At 36.7% G+C, this 24,482-nt stretch overlaps 1 non-coding gene across 1 annotated transcript; it reads right to left on the bottom strand.

Moving 5' to 3' along the window:
* Window positions 1–3,551: 3,551 nt before the first annotated feature.
* On the bottom strand, window positions 3,552–3,656 carry LOC121825897 (U6 spliceosomal RNA). Its single transcript, XR_006068269.1, has one exon. It is a non-coding gene; the product is annotated as a U6 spliceosomal RNA (small nuclear RNA).
* Window positions 3,657–24,482: the final 20,826 nt, after the last annotated feature.

The raw sequence follows: 24,482 nt of genomic DNA, 5'->3' as shown, positions 1-24,482 counted from the left end.
ATAAGATGAAACATTCGGGGCCTGAAACTTGTGGCTAGACAGAGTATTGGCCCTAGAAGAGAACCTACTATCATTAATTTGATATATGTACATAGTATTATTTCACTTGCTTTTGATTACTGTCACTGTATTATACATCTCCTTATCCATTTGCTTTTAACATTTTTAATTATAATGTAGTTTTATTTTTAAAATTTTCATATATTTTGAACATATTTTTTTCTGCTCCTAAATCTTTCCAGATCCTTTCTCTACAAATTCAACTTCATGTTATCTCTCTCTCTCTCTCTCTCTCTCTCTCTCTCTCTCTCTCTCTCTCTCTCTCTCTTTCTCTCTCTTTAAACAAACAAACAAATAAAAACACCTAACCCAAACAACAACAACAACAAAGCATGGAATCAGTTTTATGTTGGCCAACTATTCCTGAGCGGGATGCTATTCCTAGAGTTTGCTTTTAACTTTTAATATACAAAAATCTTTGTATTTAAAGTAGGATTCTCATACATGCATATAGGTTACTAGTATTTTTTAAATTCTTTTTTATTTTATTTTATGTTTGCAGTACTGAAGATGGGAATAAATCTTTGTACATGTAGGAAAGTGCTCTACTAGTGAGCTATATATTTAAAGTAGGTTTTTTTTTTGTCTACTGAATTCATTTCTCTTATGTATCTTAAACTTTTAAAAATAAACTTTATTATAAAAACCATACAAAAAATTATCGAGTACTGAAATACACCAACTCAAATCTGTAAATCTCAATGAACATATATATAGTTAGAATCACCATTTGGAATGGTAGCTTGTAGCTTCCTATTAGATTTTACATTTTTACTATGGAATATATTTTTATGCACATATCCACCATCAAAATTAAAAAAAGTAATCCATGAAAAATTTGGAACATGCTTTCTTTTTTCCACTGTAGAGTTTTGGCTTCTTTGTCAAAAGCCATATGTTCATAGGTGTGCGGATTAATGTCAGGGTCTTCAGTCCGGTTCCATTGGTCCACATGTTGGCTTTTATACAAGTACCAAGCTGTTTTTATTACTGTAGCTCTATAGTAGAGCTTGAAGTCAGGGATAATGATGCCTCCAGAGGTTGTTTTATTGTACAGGATTCTTTTGGCTATCCTGGGTTTTTTTGTTTTTCCATATGAAGTTGAGTATTGTTCTTTCCAGGTCTGTGAAAAATTGTGTTGGTATTTTGATGAGGATTGCATTGAATCTGTAGCTTGCTTTTGGTAAGATTGCTGTTTTTACTATGTTAATCTTGCCTATCCATCTAGTGAGATGATCATGTTTTTTTTTTTCTTTCAGTTTGTTTATATGGTGTATTGCATTGACAGAGTTCATCTTTTTTTTTTTCTTTATTAAGAAATTTTCTACTCACTCAAGTTTCCAGGGAAAGAGAGCTTAGGATAGCAGGAGATCCCAGCTTGATCAAGAACAGAGAGGGAGAACAAGGAATAAGAGACCATGATAAATGAAGACCACATGAGAATAGGAAGAAGTAAAGTGCTAGAGAGGTCCACAGAATCCTCCACAATAGACTACTGGCAATGGTCTAGAGAAAGCCCGAACTGACCTACTCTGGTGATAGGATGGCCAAACACCCTAACTGTCGTGCTAGAAATCTCATCCAATGACTGAGGGAACCCGATGCAAAGATCCACGACCAGGCCCCAGGTAGAGCTCCAGGAATCCAATTGGTGAGAAAAAGGAGGGATTGTATGAGTGAGAATTGTTGAGACCAAGATTGGAGAAAGCACAAGGACAAATAGCCAAACTAGTGGAAACACATGAACTATGAACCAATAGCTGAGGAGCCCCCATGGAACTGGATCAGACCCTCTGGATAAGTGACACAGTTGATTAGCTTGAACTGTTTAGGAGGCCCCCAGGCAGTGGAGCAGGGACCTGTCCTTGGTGCATGAGCTAGCTTTTTGGAACCTAGGGCCTATGCTGAGACACTTTGCTCAGCCTTGGTGTAGAGAGAAGGGGACTGGACCTGCCTCAACTGAATCTACCAGGCTGGGCTGACTCCCCAGGTGATACCTTGCCTTGGAGGAGGTGGGAATGAGGGGTGGATTTGGGGGGGGGGAGCCTGGCAGTGGGAGGATGGAGGACAGGGGAATCCATGGCTAATATGTAAAATTAAATTAATTATAAAATAAAAATATTTTTTAAAAAAGAAAAATTTGGAACTAGCAAAAAAATTAGCTTTAAAATCTCTTTCAAAACCCATGTCTGTTACCTGCATTCAGTTATCATGGAATGATGAACTTATATTCTTATATCAGTATTTACAGTGTTGAGTTATATGCAACTGCTGCTGCTTTCTGTTTTTAACTGTTTTTTATTCTTATTCTCAACTTTCCCTTTTTGTCTTTTTATGTTTTTAACTGGGCATTCAATGTGATTCAATTGTCTTATTTCTTTTTTTACTTGTATTTAATAAATAAAAGTATTTACAGTACTTTTATTACTGATCCTACTGATGTCCCTGTCCCCTCCCATCGAAACTCTACCCTTGCAACTTCCCCTCAAAACAAAACCAGATTTAAAAGGAAAACCAAAAACAACAACAACAAAAAAAACAAAGAACCCAAACAAAAATAAAAGCAAAGGAAGAAGATTCTTGTCTTGAAGTGTGGTCTGATCACAGAGTTTACCCCTTAGTCTATACATCTTTAATTGCAAGTGTTCATTGCTATGAGTCATTGGTCAGGTTCAAAGCCTCTGGTTTCCACTACACCACCAATAAAGGGCTCTCAGTGGGAATCCTCGTGGAAATCCTGTTGTTGTCCTGTGTCATGGAGATCCTGCTGTTTTGGATTTGTAGATTAGTCCCCTTCTCTTGCCCCAACAGTTCATAGATTTGATGGATGTTGCAGTGGGCCAACTCATAGATCTGGTTCTGGGACTGGGTGATACCTGGGTTGGTTAGCTCGCTCGCTTTCCCTCATCATCACTACCCTGATGAGCTTTTCAGCACTGCCCCCTCTAGCTTACCCAATGCAATCTAGAGCAAGGAACCATGTCAGTTCTCCTACTCTCAGTTCCTCAGATCTGGGTGCCCCTCACTCATATCACCAGGGCCAGCTCTACTGTTTTGCCCAGGAAAGTTGCAGGGATCTCTCTCTCTCCCAATTACCATTGGGTGCAATAGGGTGCATATGAAATGGGGGGGGGGGGTGTCACGTCTCCTCTTACACCCTCAGGGCTGACTCGCCTGTGCCCCAGACAACAGAGTCAGCTCTACTGTGCTGCCCAGATGGGAAGCAGAGATTGCTTTCTTATGCACTGCAGTTGGTGAGGGTCAGGGCTAGCTCTCCTACTCTTGTGACCACAGGGCCAGCTCTCTCAACTTCCACAGGTGATAATGGGTGATGCGGGGAAGGGCATCTTTCCCTCACCCATGCCACCACATGGCAAACAAGGGGGCGATGGGGTCAACTCTCTTGCTCTCATGCCCTCAGGCATGGCTCACCTTTGTCCCTGACCACAGAGTCAGCTCTAGTGTGCTTTTCAGGTGAGGTACATGCCTATAAACATATGGAACGCTTCATAAATTGTCATGTCATCCTTCCACAGGGGCCATGCTGACTTTCTGTGAATCATTCCAATCTTAGTATATGTGTTGCTGAAGCAAGCATATCTCTTATTTCTTAAGTATTATTTATACTTCTAATTTTTATTATTGCTTTCCCATGTTTACAATTACAATTTTTACATAAGCTAAGTCTCATTTCATATTCTATCCTAGCAATTGCTGAATAGTATATTTTATAATAAAATTATCTTTTTCTTTCACTTACACATATTTAAGTGACTGCTGCTATTCTTATTCTGAACAAACTACTACTAGAGCAATCAAACCTAAAGCAAATAAATATTCATATTATTTTGCAATTTCTTTCAATATTTTTTCTTTTAATTATATTTTTATCTTGATTCTGAGATATATCCAGTTTGTTTTGTCTGTATAACTTCTTTGAAAATTTTTGTCATACCCTGGGATAAAGAACTGCAGGCAATTGATAACTGCTGAGAGGAGAGTAAGCTCCTCCCTGGGGAAGAATTTTCTTATTAGTTGTCCAACACAAAGTGGTCAGCCCTGAAATCAGATACACACAAACAACGAAAACAGACACAGCACACTGATTTTATATATTAGTGTGTGTGTGTGTGTGTGTGTGTGTGTGTGTGTGTGTGTGTGTGTGTGTGTAACAATACTGAACAAACAAGAGGCTATCAATTTTAGAATGAGAAGGAGAACAAGGAAGGTGCTGGAAGGAGTAAATTTAGGAGGGGTTGGGAGGGAGGAAAGGCAAGTGGAAATTGATGGGATTATTTTTAAAATAAAATAAATTTTAACATTCAAATTCCAATGCCTTGTCCTGTCACCTCATTTCACCTGTAGACCTGAGCTGATGTTTCATTTGGGGGATTCTGGCCTTGTTTGGTATATCTCTGCTAAAAATTTTCGTTGTGTACATGCATGTGTACATGCAGTATTGTACCTATTGTATTTTAATTGTGCCTCTGTGTTGCCTTGGTATTGTTCTGAGGAGTTTTTGTTTGGAAGAAATTTTCACAGAATCTGTAGATTTCTATTTCCTTGTCAGTTATAGAAGAGTCATTATTGTTACGTTCTTTATTGTTGAGTATGTAATTAAATTAAAATGGTGCTCCCTGCCAGCGATGGTGGCACTCACCTTTAATTCCATCACTCAAAAGAGGCAGAGCCAGGCAGACCTCTGTGAGTTCAAGGCCAGCCTGTTCTACAGAGCGGGTTCCACAACAGGCTCCAAAGCTACACAGAGAAGCCCTGTCTTGAAAAAACAAACAAAAAACAGTGCTCCCTTTCCTCCTTCCAAGCTCTCCCATGTCATCATCGCCGCTATCCTTCAAATTCATGACCTCTTTTTCCATTAATTCTTAATGCATGAATATATATGTATATGTGCATGTGTATGTGTATGTGTATGTGTATGTGTATGTGTATGTGTATGTGTATGTATAGGTATATACATCCTGAAACATAGGCCTGTTGAGTCCACATAATGTTACTTGTGTGTATGTTTTCAGGGCTGATAGCAATGGACAACCAATCTGCTCTTCTCTTGGAAACATCACCTTTTCCTCTCCTAGCTTCCTCAATTGCTTATAGTTGCTGAGGCCTTGTGAGCTTTTCCCTATCCAATTTGGCATGTCCATAGGTGTCATCCTGGTTCAGATCAGGTTTGGATAGTCATGTCAATGAGACATTATGGATGTAGTTTTTGATGTTACTAGGAGACACAATCTCACAACAAACTCCCTGATACTCTAACTCTTATAATCTGTCTGCTCACCTCTTCTCTAATGTTCACTGAGCCTTAGGTGCAGGAGTGTTTTGTAGATGGATCCATTGGGGCCTGGGTTTTGGTAGATATATTTCTTTAGTTTTATGCTTCTTGTAGGTTTGTAGAGAAATTGTGCTTTTGTCCCAGTCACCTGCTTGACTTCAAGGACTTGCATGGTTTGGGAAGGTCTAACTTACATAGTGGATTCAAGAGCACAGGCTATACAGATTTTAGTGTTTCTGACTCTGGGTACTCAAATGCTGTCATGTGGTTTTCAATCAGCTTTTTCAACCAAATCTAACACTCTTGGATGTTGTAGGGATTTTCAACAATCAAGACAGGATATTTATCATAGCAATGGATTATGCTGTATTCCCTGGTCTAAGATAGTGGGGACTTCTCAGAGAAGTTTTCAGCACAGTGTAACTTTCAGACACATTCATTGTGGCAGTAAAGTATTTCTTCATACACCATGCACAGTGGTCACAGAATCAGTTTCTGAAGTATAGGTGTTCATAGAAGAAACTGGATTGCAAATATCTAGGTCATTTAGTGGTAAAGGTCCTTGGTGTTCAGACAGACTTCTTAACCTTCTGGTAATGGGTCCATGTGTGTTCTTATAGAAAAAGGCTGAATACCTTCCTTCCTTCCTCCCTCCCTCCCTCCTCCCTCCCTCCCTCCCTCCCTCCATCCCTTCCTTCCTTCCTCCCTTCCTCCCTTCCTTCCTACTTCCTAATTTACTTTTTATACTGATATTCTATGAGTTCCCTGCTGCTGCTGAGTTTTGTTGTAAAAGTTTATAACAGATATTGGGTTATTGTTCTGAATTTCATCCTTTTTCTTTTTGCATTTAAGTTCAGAATCTCCTTCAAAGTCACCAATTCTTTGGCTGTGTCAATTTTCTTAAAATGAATACACTAATTGTTCATTTTTATTTACTTTTTATTTATTGCATTTTCTTTAATAGTTAGCTAGCCTAACAATTGACTCATCTGTTCTTTATCAAATATAAACCCTTGAATCTGAACATACTGATACAATAGGTATTTTATGTTCTCTGATAGTTCTATCATGTGTATCATATATGAATTTGTCCTGATGATTAATCATTTTCTTTTACACTGTACTTTATTGTCTTTCAGGCCTTTTGTTGAAGTTTTCAAATAACTTATGAAGAAATGTGCTTAATAAGGTTTTTATTTTCTGAAAATTCATTAGTGTAGATAAGGGTTTGAGTATGCATGTTTCCTGCAGCTATAATAAACAAGAGAATTCAAGTTTCTCTTGTTTTCTTGCCTTTGCCTTTTCTTGATTTTATGTTCAGAACCTTCTTTCAAGAAAGCCTGTATTTTTCATAAATTTAATATTTTAAGTAATTATTTAAGTTAATTAAATGCATAGCATAGAGTGTGAGAATTTGATATATGTGCAGTAATCAAATCACAGTGGCATTTCTAGTATTGTCCCTCTTTTGCAGCATTTTCTCCACACCCAAAATATACGACTTTGTAACTTCATGCAAACTGTGTATTCTTCCAATAATTTATAAAGGGCTGGTTTTGTCATCACCTATAGCCTTTTATTGTTGGCTTTACTCATTTTGGAGATGTCAATTAAACCATCATTTTCTTCCAAAAAAACTTTCCTTAACTGTGTGAGAGGATCTGCATTACTTTTGGTCTCTCTTATAGTATATACTGCATATAAGAAAAACATTAAGTTATTGGATTAATATATATTTCACCCAACAAACAAGAAAATTTATAGATTAAAATTATGTTTCATTTCAGTTACCGTTTAAGCCTAATATCTAGTATGAAATATTTACATGACAAGATATCAATGTGTTTTATAAAATAATATAAATTAAGCCCTTTAGTATATTTCATCTCTGGATTAAACAAGTGTATTTACACCCTTCTTCGTTCCTTCCTTTCTTCGTTCCTTCCTTCCTTCCTTCCTTTCTTTCTTTCTTTCTTTCTTTCTTTCTTTCTTTCTTTCTTTCTTTCTTTCTTTCTTTTTCTTTCTTTCTTTCTTTCTTTCTTTTTTAAATTTTATAATTTAATTTAATTTTACATATCAGCCGCGGATTCCCTTGTTCTCTGCTCTTACCCCACCCCCCTCCACCTTCCCCCTAGCCCACCCCACATTCCCATCTCCTCCAGGGCAAAGACTCCCCTGGGGATTGAGTTCAACCTGGTAGATTCAGTCCAGGCATGTCTAGTCCCCTACTCCCAGGCTGAGCCAAATGTCCCTGTATAATCCCCAGGTTCTAAACAGCCAGCTCATGCACTGAGGACAGACCCTGGTCCCAGTGCCTGGATGTCTCCCAAACAGATTAAGCTGATCAACTGTCTCACTTATCCAGAGGGCCTGATCCAGTTGGGGGCTCCTCAGCTATTGGTTCATAGTTCATGTGTTTCCATTGACTATTTGTCCCCGTGCTTTTTCCAATCTTGGTCTCAACAATTCTCACTCATACAAACCCTCCTCTTCCTCACTAATTGGATGCCTGGAGCTCCACCTGTGGCCTGGCCATGGATCTCTGCATCCAGTTCTCTCAGTCATTGGATGAGGTTTCTAGCATGACAATTAGGGTGTCTGGCCATCCTATCACCAGAGTAGGTCAGTTCAGGCTTTCTCTCGACCATTGCCAGTAGTCTATTGTGGAGGTATCTTTGTGGATTTCTTTGGACCTCTCTAGCACTTTTCTCCTTCCTATTCTCATGTGGTCTTCATTTATCATGGTCTCCTATTCCTTGTTCTCCCTCTCTGTTCTTGTTCCAGCTGGGATCTCCCGTTCCCCTAAGCTCTCTTTCCCTTGACCCTTGGAGTTGGTTCTTTGAGAAAATCATCAAGATAGACAAGCCCTTATCCAAACTAACCAAAAGACAGACAGACAGACACAGAGAGAGAGAGAGCATCCAAATTAACAAAATCAGAAATGAAAGGGGGAACATAACAACAGACAATGAGGAAATCCAGAGAATCATCAGGTCATACTTCAAAAACCTCTACTTCAGAAAACTGGAAAATCTAAATGAAATGGATAATTTTCTGGATAGGTACCACATACCTAAGTTAAATCAAGACCAGATAAACTATTTAAATAGTCCAATAACCCCTAAGGAAATAGAATCAGTCATTAAAAGTCTCCCAACAAAAAAAAAAAAGCCCAGGACCAGATGGTTTCAGCAAAGAATTCTACCAGATCTTCAAAGAAGAGTTAATACCAATACTCTTTAAATTGTTCCACACAATAGAAACAGAAGGAACATTACTAAACTCCTTCTATGAGGCTACAATTACCCTGATTCCTAAACCAAACAAGGATGAAACAAAGAAAAGAGAACTACAGACCGTTCTCCCTCATGAACATTGATGCAAAAATACTCCATGAAATATTGGCAAACAGACTCCAAGTAGGCTTCATCCCAGGGACGCAAGGGTGTTTCAACACACAAAAATCCGTCAATGTAATAATACACTATATAAACAAACTCAAAGAATAAAACGACATGATCATTTCACTAGATGCAGAAAAGGCATTTGACACAATCCAATACCTCTTCCTTCCTTCCTTCCTTCCTTCCTTCCTTCCTTCCTTCCTTCCTTCCTTCCTTCCTTTCTTCCTTCTTTCCTTCCTTCCTTTCTCTCTTTCTTTCTTTGGTTTATCATTGCCCAAATTCTCTTGGAATTTTCTTCGCTTCTTTCTCTGTCCCAATCTTTTCAATATCTTTCAGGTTCTTTGAATTGGAATGCTGAATCTTACTCTTTCATCAGTCCACTGCTAAAATTAATTGGACACCAGATACTTCTACTATGTTAATTTTTTTCTTCCATTACAAATATTTAGGCAACTATTATAAGGGTTAATAATATGTCTTATTGTGAATACCATTACTGAATGGCTTACAGAAATGAATTTAGCTTGGTTCTCACAAGCTGAAGAACTAGTATGGATGAAATAAAGAAATGAAATGTGAAATTTTGAAAACTGAACTACACCAGGCTGTTGCATGAATCCTAATTGGTCTTAATAAAAACCTGGAGCCATTTCTCACCTGGCCAACTCCACAAATCCTCTGACTGAATGCCTCTAAGTCCTCAGCCGAAAGGGCCTCAGTTCCTTTCTCCATTCAGCCATATCACTTCCTGTCTCAATCTTCCTAGTGATGGGATGAATGGCATGTGTGCTTCCCAAATAATGGTAGCAAAAGCATGAGATCTCAAGTGCTGGGATTAAAGGTGTGTGCCACCACTGCTGGACTCTGTTTGTTTCAGACTGGATTATTCTCCTGTAGTCCAGGGTGGCTTTGAACTCACATAGCTTCAGACATATCTCTGCCTCCAGAGCGCTAGCATAAAAGGTGCATGCCACCAATACCTGACCTCTATGTTTAATCTACTGGCTGGTTCTGTCCTCTGTCTTTAGGCAAATTTTATTACAACAAAATATCACTACACAAGGCAAATTTTCTCATCAGGGAAGAACCACTTTTCTGGAACTAGTGAAAGCAAAGCTAGAATAAGTTCCCTGGCAAGTAAGACACTAAAAAAAAAAAAGATATGATGTGCAATCCCCATCAAAATACCAACACAATTCTTCACAGAACTGGAAAGAATAATACTCAACTTCATATGGAAAAACAAAAAACCCAGGATAGCCAAAAGAATCCTGTACAATAAAACAACCTCTGGAGGCATCACAATCCCTGACTTCAAGCTCTACTCTAGAGCTACAGTAATAAAAACAGCTTGGTATTGTCATAAAAACCGACATGTGGACCAATGGAATCAAACTGAAGACCCCGACATTAACCCATATACCTATGAACATATAATTTTTGACAAAGAAGCCAAAAGTGTACAATGGAAAAAAGAAAGCATCTTCAACAAATGGTGCTGGCATAACTGGATATCAATGTGTAGAAGGCTGCAAATAGATCCATATCTGTCACCATGCACAAAACTTAAGTCCAAGTGGATCAAGGACCTCAACATAAATCCAGCTACTCTGAACCTGCTAGAAGAGAAAGTAGGAAGTAGTCTTGAACACATTGGCATAGGAGATCACTTCCTAAATATAACACCAGTAGCACAGGCACTGAGAGAAACAATCAATCAATGGGACCTCTTGAAACTGAGAAGCTTTTGTAGAGCAAAGGATACAGTCAACAAGGCAAAGCGACAGCCTACAGAATGGGAAAAGATCTTCACCAACCCCACATCTGACAGAGGACTGATATCCAGAATATATAAGGAACTCAAGAAATTAGACATCAAAAGGACCAACAGTCCAATTAAGAAATGGGCTATAGAACTAAACAGAGAATTCTCAACAGAGGAAACTCAAATGGCTGAAAGACATTTAAGGAATTGCTCAATATCCCTAATCATCAGGGAAATGGAAATCAAAACAACTCTGAGATACCACCTTACGCCTGTCAGAATGGCTAAGATCAAAAACACTGAGGACACTTTATGCTGGAGAGGATGTGGAACTAGGGGAACTCTCCTCCACTGCTGGTGGGAATGCAAGCTTGTACAACCACTTTGAAAATCAATATGGCGCTTTCTTAGAAAATTGGGAATCAATCTCCCCCAAGATCCAGCTATACCACTCTTGGGCATATACCCAAGAAATGCTCAATCATACCACAAGAGAACTTGCTCAGCTATGTTTTTATCAGCATTGTTTGTAATAGCCAAAACCTGGAAACAATCTAGATGCCCTTCAACTGAAAAATGGATAAATAAATTGTGGCACATATACACAATGGAATACTACTCAGCAGAGAAAAACAATGACATCATGAGGTTTGCAGGTAAATGGATGGATCTAGAAAAAATCATCCTGAATGAGGTAACCCAGACTCAGAAAGACAAATATGGTATGTACTCACTCATAGGAGGATACTAGTTGTGGAACAAGGATGACTGGACTGCTACTCACATCACCAGTGAGGCTACCTGTAAAACAGGAAACCAAGAAAGACACGGGGATCACCCAATGACGGGGAAATGGCTGAGATCTACACAAACAGCCTGGACATGAGTGGGAGCAATGAAAGGCGAGGGTCGAGGGAAAGAGAGCGGGAGATCCCACCTGGATCAAGAACAGAGAGAGAGAACAAGGAATAGGAGACCATGGTAAATGAAGACCACATGAGAAAAGGAAGAAACAAAGTGCTAAAGAGGCCCACAGAAATCCACAAAGATACCTCCACAAAAGACTGCTGGCAATGGCCGAGAGAAAGCCGGGACTGACCTACTCTGGTGATGGGATGGCCAAACACCCTAATAGTTGTGCCAGAAACCCCATCCAAGGACTGAGGAATCTGGATGCAGACATCTACGGCTAGACCCTGGGTGGAGTGCTGGGAGTCTAATTAGCGAGAAAGAGAAGGGTTTATATGAGCTAGAATTGTTGAAACCAAGGTTGGATAAAGCACAGGGACAAATAGCCAAACCAATGGAAACACATGAACTATGAACCAAAGGCTGAGGGGCCCCCAACTGGATCAGGCCCTCTGAATAGGTGAGACAGTTGATTGGCTTGATCTGTTTGGGATGCATCTAGGCAGTGGTACCAGGTCCTGGGCTTGCTGCATGAGATAGCTGTTTGAAACCTGGGACTTATACAGGGACGCTTGGCTCAATCTGGGAGGAGGGGACTGGACCCTCCCAGACTGAGTCTATCAGGTCAATCTCAGTCCTCGGGGGTGGCCTTGATCTGGAAGTGGTGGGAATTGGGAGTGGGATGGGGGGAAGGGGAGGGGGCAGGAAGTGGGAGAACAAGGGAATCTGTGGCTGTTATGTAGAACTGAATAGTATTGTAAAATAAAAGAAAAAAAATAAACAGGATAAAAAAAAGATATGATGCTCTGTCCCCTCACATCCAGTCCCCCCACTCTCCTCTCTAGAGTTGCAATGAATCACCAGCTACAGCCTTCCTTCCCCCTGCCCACATCTCTTATGGTTTCCACAGATCATCCCTGCCTAACCTCCCTTCCCCTAACATGTTGTGTTGTCTCAGCAACTCCAGCAGGCACGCCCTGCTAACTCAAGGGCTGATCCTCCCATGGCAACAAGTAGTTGAAGGTACACTCACTCTCACCTTTCCTATTATTTCTGAGATCTAATCCTCCAGTGTCATCACCAGCTCTGTTGCTGGAAACCTGCTGTTGTCTGCCTTTCCTCTCTGACTCCAGCCCAAATTGGTCACAAACACCTTGTCCTCCAATCTTCCTTTCTCCAACTCATCCCAGTACCCCAGCCTCCAATACCACCAACAGGCATTTCCTGTGAACACACCATCTGAACAGACCAGGAAAACCAACAACACACACCCATCACACTCTTTTAGGGCCAGAAAATGTTTTCAAAATTTTTAATCAAAACCATAGAAGAAAATGTTTATGATCCAAAGAAGGAGATGCCTATAAAGGTACAAGAAGCATACAGAACAGCAAATAGATTGTAAGAGAAATGAAAGTCCATTAAGCACATAATAATTAAAACACTAAACATACAGAACAAAGAAAGAATATTAAAAATTACAAGGAAAAAGACCAAGTAACATATAAAGGCAGAACTATTAGAATTATACCTGGCTTCTCAATGGAGACTCTAGAAGCCATAAGGGACTGGACAGATGTACTGCAGACTCTAAGAGACTACAGATGCCAGCCCAGACTACTCTACCCAGCAAAACTTTCTGTCACTATAGATGGAGAAAATAAAATATTCCATGATAAAGTCAAATTTAAACAATATCTACAAATCCAGTGCTACAAGGAGAACTCCAACCTAAGGAGGTTAACTATACCCCTGAAAACAGAAAAAAAATCAACACCAGTAAAATCAAAAGAATAGAATCACACACACACACACACACACACACACACACACACACACCCCACACACACAACTGCCACTACCACCATCACCATCACCAACAACAACACCATCACCACTACTACAAACAGAATAACAGAAATCAACAATCATTGCTCATTGTTATCTTTCAATAGCAGTGGTCTCAATTCCTCAGTAAAAAGACACAGACTAATAGAACAGATGCAAAAACAAGATCCATCCATCTGCTGCACCCAAGAAACACATCACAGCATCAAGGATAGACATTTCCACAGGGTAAAGGGTGGTACTCTTATGAATTACAGTGAAAATGTGTTTTCTGATGGTCCTGGTGATGCCTAAATTGGTCACTACTCACAGGTTGAGAACTTCTGCAATTCAGAGATATAGTAATGAAAACAGCATGCTGTTGATATAAAAACAGACACAATAATCAATGATATCAAATTGAAGGCCTGAACAAAAATGTACACACATATGGACACCTAAGTTTTAATAAAGAAGCCAGAAAAATACACTGGATAAACAAACAAACAAACAAATCGCATCTTCAACAAATGGTGCTGGTCAAAATGTGTGTCTGAATGTAAATGAATGTAAATAGATCCAATCATCACACTGCACAAAACTCAAGTCTAATTGGTCAATGACCTTAACATAAAAACTGATACATTGAACCAGATAGGAATGGAAGTGGGGAATAGCCTTGAATAGATTGTCACAGGAGAAGACTTTGCAAACAAAATGTCCATAGGATAGGCTCTAACATCAAAATTTAATAATAGGACCCCTTGAAACTGTAAAGTTTCTGTAAGCCAAAGGACACCATCAATAGGACAAAGTGGCAGCCTACTGAATGGCAAAAGATCTTCACCAACTCCATATATGACAGAGGGCTAATATCCAAAATATATAAAGAACTCAAGAAACTAAATATCAAAAAACCAAATGATCCAATTCAAAAATGGGGTACATAATTAAAGAATTCTAAATAGAGGAATATAAAATGGCTGAAAAACATGTAAATGTCCATTATCTTTAGCCATCAAAGAAATGCAAATCAAAATTACTTTGAGATCCCATCTCAAAGTATGGCTAAGATCAATAACACAATTGACAGCTCATGCTGGTAAGGATGTGAAGCAAGGGGAACACTCATCCATTGCTGGTGGAAGTGCAAAATACACACCCACTATGGAAATCATTATGGTGGTTCCTCAGAAGGTTGGGAATTGATCTACCTCAAGACCCAGCTATAACACTCTTGTGCATATACCCAAAGAATGCTCCATCCTACTACAAGGACACTTGCTCAATCATGTTTATTGCATCTTTATTCATAATAGCCAGAAACTGGAAACAACCTAGATGTTCCTCAACAGAAAAATAGATAAATAAAATGTGGTACATTTACACAGTGGAGAATTACTCAACTGTTTAAAAAAATAACATCATGAAATTTGTAGACAAATAGAGGGAACTAGAAAAAAATAAGCTGATTGAGGTAACACAGACTAAGAAAGACAAATATATATTCAGTAATAAGTGAATATTAGATGTTGAGTAAATGATAACCAAGCAACAATACAAAGACCTAGAGAGGTTAGGTAAAGAGGAGGTGTCTAGGAGGATTCATGGGTCTCCCTGGGTGAAGGGAATAGAATAGATTTTATGGGTTGACTGAGGACAGGTGGGGATTGGAGTAGAGGGTGGTCTTTTGGGATTGAGATGGGTGGGATGAGGGAGTGTGGGGAAAGACTGTTGGATTTTGGGGATGTTATGGTATTGTTGTGGAAACCTAGTGCAGTGGAAACTTTCTGGAATCTATGAAGATGATCATAGTAATAGTGGATATGGAGTCTCAGTTGTCCGTCTCTTGTAGCCAGGCAAGGCTTCCAGTGAAAGGGACTAAATTGCATCCATGAAAGTCCCATGGAAATACTCGAAACAACCCAGGCTATTACTGAGGCAAAGGGTCGCTCTCTCTAAACTGACAGCTAGCACTCATTGCTATTGAACATGGAGAAGTCCTGTTGGCCTCTACATGGAGCTTTCAGCTTTACTTTCTAGACGTTTTGTTATGGGAAGGCACTCTGCAGGCTACAGAAAGAGAAAGGTGGACATCAATCTAGCAACAAAACATTTGACCTATAATTTGTCTAGCCTGAAAAATATGCAAGGGCAATGGTGTCCCAGAACTTTTAGGAATAGCCAACTAATGTATGATTTGACTTAAGGCCCACTCCCAAAGGAGGACCCCATACCTGACACTACCTTGGTAACAAAGGAGCAGAGAGTAGATAGCCCAGGGACCAAGGGTAAAACCAAACACTACAGGTCCAAGGTATAGAACATGGATAAATATATTAACTTATGCCTCAAGTACAGTGATTCAAAGAGTTATATTCACTTGGTACTAAAAATTTAAAAATGAACACACTCCTTTTAGTAATGGAGTCCTGACCCAACTGTATAATCAAAAACATTAAGTTAACAAAAGTACACCATGTATAGTTATGTTACTAACATTTAAGGAATTCAGATCAAGCCAAGTGATTTAGAGCACTATATATGGCCTAAATTAGAAAAATATTTTTAACGTTATCTGGCATACCTACATGTATGCTTTATTTTGCATTTTATACACTGTGATAAGCGATAGATACTTTTGACACTCTTGCTGCCCACATTAGTTTTAGCAGCTCAACTGTTGAAGTTATTTTATAGCCTAGGGATCTTTAATTTCACCATGTTCATTCTCTCCCTAAGTATTCTTTAACAAGTTTAATGAAACACATTTTTAATTAGCAATGCACGAATGAATAAATGTAAACAGATCTATGCCCCATGAACAACCCTTCTAAAGGAGTCTACAAGCCTGAAAAGACTTGAAACTTTTACATGTCAGATAGGTGCTATTAATAAATAGGTATTGGACAGCAGAAATATATTTTAAACAAATCACAGTAAAATGAGTTCTTAAAAAGTGGTTTCAGGGGTTTATAACTTTAGGTGATTTTGCTTCTACTTTAAAGATATTTTAAAGTTAAAATATAATATAAATTTCACTTTTATTTTCCTCCCTCCAAACACTCATATTAACCTACTCCCTTCTCTCTCTTAAATTCATGGCCTTTGGATTCTTTTTCTTTCGTTGTTATTCTACACACATATATTGCATACATATTCCTAAATAGGTAAATACAATATAGTAGGTATATATAATATTACTATGTTTATATGACTTGAGGCCCAACTGTTTGGTGTTGGATAGTTGTGAAACTGACTATTCTAGAAATTTCAAGGAAGATACATCCATGAAGTATCAACAAAAAACTATTAGAACAAAGATAATGGCAATATACAGGCGAACATAGATGGGGGAAATCTTATGGGGCTCCAACACATGCAACTAAGGAATGTAGAGATAGACAGACAGACAGACAGATAGATGATAGAGTTTAGTTGCTCTTTTTATTAAATCAATTTTAAGAACTACTATATAAGAAAACATTAGCCAAGAACTAATTTTCTGAAATATATTAAATATGTTAAATAAAGTATAGAATAAATTTTAGTGAAGATTTATTTAGTAAAACAAGCATAACCTATCAATTAAAAATTTCAAGTCATCTTGGGACTAATATTCATTTGATTTAAATATATGTATATATATATATATATATATATATATATATATATATATGTCTTCCTTATACAGAGTAGTTTTCTTGTAAAATGTTTACTGTTTTTAAAATTATACTTGAAAAATAAATTTTGTGTACATTTAAAGTACAGAATGTGATAATTTGATGTATGTATTCAATAGGAACAAGAATGACAAAACCCTGAGGGAAATACTAAATATATTGGTACTTTCCAAGAGCTATGGGCCAATGAGATTGGGAGATGTTGCAGTACAAATTTTCTGCTATATTAGTAAGTTCTGAGTATCTATTTAACTTCCCACTAGTCTTAGCTTTCCTGTTTGTGTAGAGAAAGCAAGGATTCTTTTTGTGCAATTTTAATAAGAGATTTCTACTCAAGAAAATAATGCTTGAACATGACAAAGCATTACTCAGAAAAGCCATTTATTTTACTTTCTATTTCTGTCCAAACATGTTTTCATTATTATTTCCCTAATATTTATAATTATAACACAGGTTTAAAGTATGGGAATTAGTCTCAATGATCCTTGCCATTACACATTTCTATGACTCTGTCCTTTTCTCCAACTCTGAGCAACAAATAATCTCTTCTACATCTGTGTAGCTTGTCTATTCTAGAATCCTATCTAAGTAGAATCATACAATATGCAGCCTTTTGATCACATTGATTTTTTTAGTACAAGTTATTCAAGAGTCATCCATGTTCTTGCATGCATCTATAGTTCATTTTGATTATTGAGTGTTACAAAGGCTGATTTATTTTTTCTTCTATCTGCTAAGACCATCTATATTGTTTTCTGCCTGTTGTTATTGTGAATAAAGCTGCTATAAACATTAGCAAGCTGGGTGTTTTGTGCTAATACGTTTGTTAATCACATGAGTAAGATTGCTGGAACTTACAATATTATGAGACTTTGCCAAAGTGTTTTCCCAAGTGGTTGTACTACTTTGCACTCCCACAATCATGAAAGAGTTTCAGCTTTAGCTGTCCTCAATTGTATTATCAGCTTTTATTCTATCCATCTTAATGAAGCTGTAGTGTTATCTAATTGCAGTTTCCTGTTAGATTTCCCTAATAACCAGTGAAATCATTCTAGATTTTATGTCCATTTGTCACTCATACAACTTTTTACATGAAATGTCCACTTAGATCTTTACTAATTGGATTGTATTCTTTTAAAGCTTTATAGTCGGAAGCATCTTTTTATTTTTATTAACAAATATTGATTCTGTATATTCCTGGGATCTACTGTATTATTTCCACATGTGTACATCACAAAAACTTTGAGAGTTATAAAGGTCTAGATGTGAGTACATTATGAAAGATGGTCTTCAAAAAATACTTCTTGAGGTGATTTTTGACTTTTTATTTTAATTTTGCGGAAATCTAAATTATCAAATTTTAACTCTATATTAATCAATCTGCTTGACCATCTCAAACATGTATATAATACATTTGAAAACTCTTTCCACCATCACTCTTATCTCTCTTCCATCCATGTCAACTACCTCCCCTTCCTAATAGTTCATTTCCCAGGTGGCATGTTGTTTTGTGACTCGTATTGTTTAACCTGACTCATCTGTGTAATAATTGAATTGAAACTATCCACAGGAAACTGGTGCAGTCATTTGTAGCTGAAGTTTTCCTGTGTCCTGCCTTCCAGCATTCGGGACAAATCTCTCCCACTAGCATCCCCCAAGTAAACACATAGAGGCTTATATTAATTAAACTGCTCAGCCATTAGCTCAGGCCTACCACTGACTAGCTCTTACATTTAAACTAACCCATCATTCTTATTTATGTTTGGCCATGTGGCTTGGTACCTTTTTCCAGTTCTGCCATCTCATCTTGCTTCTTCTTTTTTTTTTTTTTAAAGATTTATTTATTTATTATGTATACAGAATGTATGACTGCAGGTCAGAAGAGGGCACCAGATCTCATTACAGATGGTTGTGAGCCACCATGTGGTTGCTGGGAATTGAACTCAGGACCTCTGGAAGAGCAGTCAGTGCTCTTAACCTCTGAGCCATCTCTCCAGCCCCTCATCTTGCTTCTTGTGGCAGCCCCTGGCAGTATCTCCTGACTCAGCCTTCCTGTTCTCAGAATTCTCTTCTCTCTTTGTCCCGCCTATACTTCCTGCCTGGCTACTGGCCAATCAGCCCTTTATTTATTAACCAATCAGAGCAACACATTCACAGCATACAGATACCCATAGCAGTCATCCGTGTGGATGAAATTGAAAACAGTGACTCTCCTTATTTCTGAATTTATCAGTAAATAATATACAGGTAGTGAGAGGTAGGCACCCCTGTCCCACTCCTCTATCTCCAACTGATTTTTGACAGACCCATTTTTGCACAGACCCAGTGCTTTCATTCTCAAGGTTTGTCAGAGTTTCATTTCTTTTCAACTTGGTCAAGGTGAATGACCCTTTTAAGGTGTGCCTGTCTTTGGTTTTCAGAGATTTTCTTGAGAAATTTTATATCTATGTTAATCAAGGAGTTTGGTTTATCACTCTCTTTTTTATTGTTTTTTTTTTTTTTTTTTTTTTTTGGTTTTTCAAGACAGGGTTTCTCTGTGTAGCTTTGTGCCTTTTCCTGGAACTCACTTGGCAGACCAGGCTGGCCTTGAACTCACAGAGATCCGCCTGACTCTGCCTCCCGAGTGCTCGGATTAAAGGCATGCGCCACCACCGCCTGGCTTTATTGTGTTTTTATCTGGTTTTGATACGAAAGTAATATTTCCTTCAATTTTTATTTTGTGGAATAATTTGAGAATTTTTAGTTGTAATTTTTCCTTAATGGTGCTTATTTCATGAAATATAGTACACCTGAGTTTGTGGAAATATATACTTAGAATTTTTATATTCTTCAGGAAGGTTATTTTCTTGATCAGAATGAAATGGTTTTCTTTATCTCTTCTGAATAGTTTCAGCTTCAAGTCTATTTTGTCACATATTAGAATAATGAGAACTTCTTGTTTCTTGGTCCCATTCCTTTGGAATACCTGTTTCCCCATTACTTCTTTCTAAGGTACTATTTACTTTTAATATTAATATTTTATTGCAACATTCATTACTTCCTCTTTCTTCTACCAAGCTTCTATATATACCTAACCCTACTCTCCTTTAAATTAATGAATATATATAATATATATATATGTATATATATATATAAAGTAATATATATATTACTTTAGTATATGTATACACATTTTTATTCCTAAATATAACCTATTCAGTCCATATAATGCTACCTATATGTATGTTTAAAAGGGGTGGCCACGTGATTTCTTATGTCTACTCTAAATCCTTACAACTCTTAAAACATGGTTATAATTGTTTTTTATTTGAATTCTATGTCTTGAGTTTTTGACCATTATTTTTCTTGGGAAACCTTACTGTGTGAAATTGGTGAAGACATTTTTCTAGTTTTTTCATATTGTTTACATTTTTCTCCAGAAACCATGGCATTGAGAGTAAGTGGTTGATTGCATCTTTTTTTAAGGTTATCAAGGATTTATTAAGATATAAAATGGGGAAAAATACACTCACGGATACAGAACAAAGTAAACAGCCATCATCATCCTCTGTTCTGCCAGGGGTTCAATGGAACCAGCTGTCAGGCTTCCGACCACCCCAAGAGAGAGAAAGCACATGCCCCCTCCTCAGTTTTAAGCAGTCACATATCCAGAAAAAAAAACACCCCTATCATTGATGGAGCGAATTCCCACAACAGAATGGTACCCCAATCTTAGCTTTAGAAACATCAACTAAGCTCAGAGTCAACAAAGAAACCTTAGAATTAAACCACAACAGAGACAAAATGTCTTTAACAGATCTTTTAACATGATTTTGTTAGTCTACTAGAGGCATGGTGGGACAGTGGAATGCTAGCTAGCATTGGTGGAGTGGAGATATATGAAAGGGAGGCAGCTGTGGTGAGTGTTTCTCTTCCCAGAGTCAATTTGGTCACTAAAGTTAATTCAAGGTCTGGGTAGAGGACTGGACAGTTTGAGGATAGTCATAATGCAGACAGAAGAAGGCAAAGTAGAAGTTGGGCAAGTGTGTATATTGTCAGTTGCTAAAGCCATTTGGGCTGAGTGCCTGGAGTAAAATTTCTGAGTTAATGTCAGCAACTTATTTTTTATTCAATAGTTTGTATTTAATCAAGTTATTTGTGCCTTTTAACATGTATTCTATACCATTCATATTTATTGAGGTTATTAATGTTATTTAATTATATTTTAGCCATTTAGCTTTTTCATGTGCTCCATATACTCATTTTTGTTCTCTTTTTCCATTTTTGTAAATATAACATAATTTTTATCATTTGATTTCAAAAATATATTAACTGTTAACACCTTTTCATAAAACCTTTCCATGATTGTGGTACAGTTTATCTTTAATTATTTATGATCCACCTTCAAGTAATGTTTAAACATTTCCTTTAAATATAACCTTAAATAAACTGTTTTCCAATCTTTTCTTCTTAATATTACTGTCATAATATGTTTATGCACATATATAATCATAATACTGTGCTATTATTTTGCCCTGGTTATAACTTAAAGCAACTAAAATTGTGCCTGGACAAGTAAGATTTATGGAACTCAAAATTCCTCAGAACATTTTATACTTCTGAGTTTTCATAACACAGCTTAGTCATGATCCAAATACAGTTGATCGACTGGTCTAGAAGTAAAACTAGTAATAGTTAATCAATGTATCTCATTAACAGAATGGTAAGTATATGTGTGGATATACAAAAAGGCAATGTAGTCTGGCTGTTCATTTGTCACAGTTAAAAAAAAAAAACTTCTAGAAAACTTCATTTTCAGTTACCCAAACATCTTGTTTATGAAATGCAGCTGCAAATGTGAGATTTATAGAACTAGAAAACAATTTGTAATGCAGACTATTGTAAAATATTAGACAACCTAATTTTTCTATAAATGAAATTTGACTTCAAATAATTTAATACCCTACAATATAGCTGGTTAAGTAAGACTTGAACAGTAAGAACAACAATTGACATGCCATCATGTATAGGGAGATCACACAGGGCCATGGTCAAAGATGACATATTAAATACATTTAAAACTGATGAGAGAGGAAGAATTAGTCTTCCCCAGAGGTGAGGCCCCCTAGATGGTTATCCAGTCCTAAGTGATGAGTCCTAAAAATCATAATACAACCAACAGTAAACAAACTTGACTTTATTTGCTTATATATAGATAGATATGGAACAAAAATAATTAAAGATAAAAACGTCATAAATTTAAAAGGGGGTGTGAGAGGGGTAAAGGGCAGATAGGAAGAAAGAAAACATTGTATTTAGGAAAAACTGTACTTAAATATTTGAATTAAAATTAATTTTTTAATTAAATATTTTGAAAAATAATTAGAACATTGAATTTCCTTAAATATGTGTTTGTTTTTTTTTGTGTTACAATGTAACTTAATACTATACTCTTGATAGAAAGTTTGAAAATTACAGAGAGAAGGACAATAAATCATCTAATACTCATCATAAATCATTACCAATGATAATATTTCATGTTCTTTCCTCCCAAATTTTGCTGCACTATTTTTAAATTAAATTTTAATTTCTTTTTCTAATGTTTGAATATACATTACATATTACAAATGGATATTTATGAAATATCCACAAACATGTTTTCAGATTATTTTGAAAGCCATTAAAACTATGAGCTAAGCATGATGGCTTATGTTAGTGGTTCATTAAGTAAGCCAAGATATTAAAAACTAAGCATAAGCAACGACTTAGAATGTAATTATCCCCTGGAAATAGAGAAAATAACATAGATGACATCCAGATAAGCCAGGCAAAATAACATCCTATGCATGAATATGACACAATGGGCACTTGAAATGAAGACAGATATTTAAGAATTTTCAGAAGAATTGTTTTGCTATTGAAAGCAAGGATTTGCATTGAAATGTTCATATAATGAAACCCTTTACTTTGTACAAGTAATACTCACTAAAAAACTAACAAGATTTTGAAAAAATGAATTTTTTAAAAGATTTATTTATTTATTTATTATATAGGAGAGGGAGCTAGATCTCATTACAGATGGTTGTAAGCCACCATGTGGTTGCTGAGAATTGAACTCAGGACCTCTGGAAGAGCAGTCGGTGCTCTTAACCTCTGAGCCATCTTTCCAGCCCCGAAAAAATGAATTTTAAACAAGATGCAGAAAAGACAAAAGTTTTCTTCATTTAAAAATATTTTAATTACATTGCTAATTTTAATAAATTGACTCAAAGTATTGTTTTTTCTGTATAGTATTTTTAATCTATTAAGTCATATACCATAAATGTATCTATTTAATTAATAGTAAAATTAATAATAAAACACTTACACATTTAAAACATGAACATTCACTAGGATTTGATAAAAAAAAATAGTAAAAGTCCTTTGTTACTGTGCTGGGTTACCAATAGTAAATTATTCATTTTGACTAATTAAAGAAAAACAATTAATTACAGACATATAGCATTTTAAATATCATTTAATAACTTTGACAATAAAAGTGTTAATGTATTAGCATGTAACTTTACTTTTTGGAGTATTAAAACAAACTTCGAACACTTTTTCTTGTTTAATGTCTTTGGAGCCTAGCAATCTTTGTTAAATATTAGGTAATATTCATTATCCAAATTTCAAAGTTCCTAATTATTTCATGCAAGCATATTTTAGTTCAAGAAGCTCATATATCAAGAAAATACAAAATTAGTTCAATTCACAGTTGAATGCTGAAAATCCCCAACATCCATGTTAGTTTAATGTTTAATGTAAAACCTAGATTGAGGACAAATAAACATGTTAATTTTCAAAGAAAGTACATTCTGCTCTCCTTGGTTACTTCCTGTAAGAGCTAGAAATCTAAGATGACCCAGGACATTTTTGATCAATGCATATACATACAGAGAGAGAGAGAGAGAGAGAGAGAGAGAGAGAGAGAGAGAGAGAGAGAGAGAGAGAGAGAGAGAGAGAGAGAGAGGAGCTCACTGTTACACAATGAAATATAAATCAAGATACTATGTTAAAGAGAAATTTTGGATGTAATTAAAGTAATAGTTCTGATGATATAAATATGCCAAGATTATCCAATTGGGCCTAAACTAATAAAAGCCTTTAAAAACATGTTCTCCAGGTAATAACAGTAAATAAAACCTCCAGTTCATGAGAAAGTTGGATGTGTTCTGGGTTTCTGGAAAACTGGACAAATAGTCATGTTATTACCTGCTTACTGAGACCACCTGACAGGAATTTATGGGAGTCTTTTAGGAGCATAGAGACATCCCTACCAACATTTAGAAGAAAAACTAAATCACTCCTTCCTAGAATCTCAAAGAATGGACTGTTAGTATGCTTGGGAGAACACTGAGCTAAAATAAGATCTGCAGTCCTGCCTCACATTTTGATGTTACCCTAGTGAGATCCATAGCAGAGAACCTATTCATGTCTGAATTTCTGAACTAGGAAGTGTGAGGTAAAATATTGTGTGTCTGGGGCTGGAGAGATCGTTGAGTACTTGTTGTTCTTATAAAGGA

Source organism: Peromyscus maniculatus, chromosome X (assembly GCF_049852395.1).
Source record: "Peromyscus maniculatus bairdii isolate BWxNUB_F1_BW_parent chromosome X, HU_Pman_BW_mat_3.1, whole genome shotgun sequence".
NCBI classification, from domain to species: Eukaryota; Metazoa; Chordata; class Mammalia; order Rodentia; family Cricetidae; genus Peromyscus; species Peromyscus maniculatus.
This window is presented reverse-complemented; position numbering and strand designations above follow the sequence as displayed.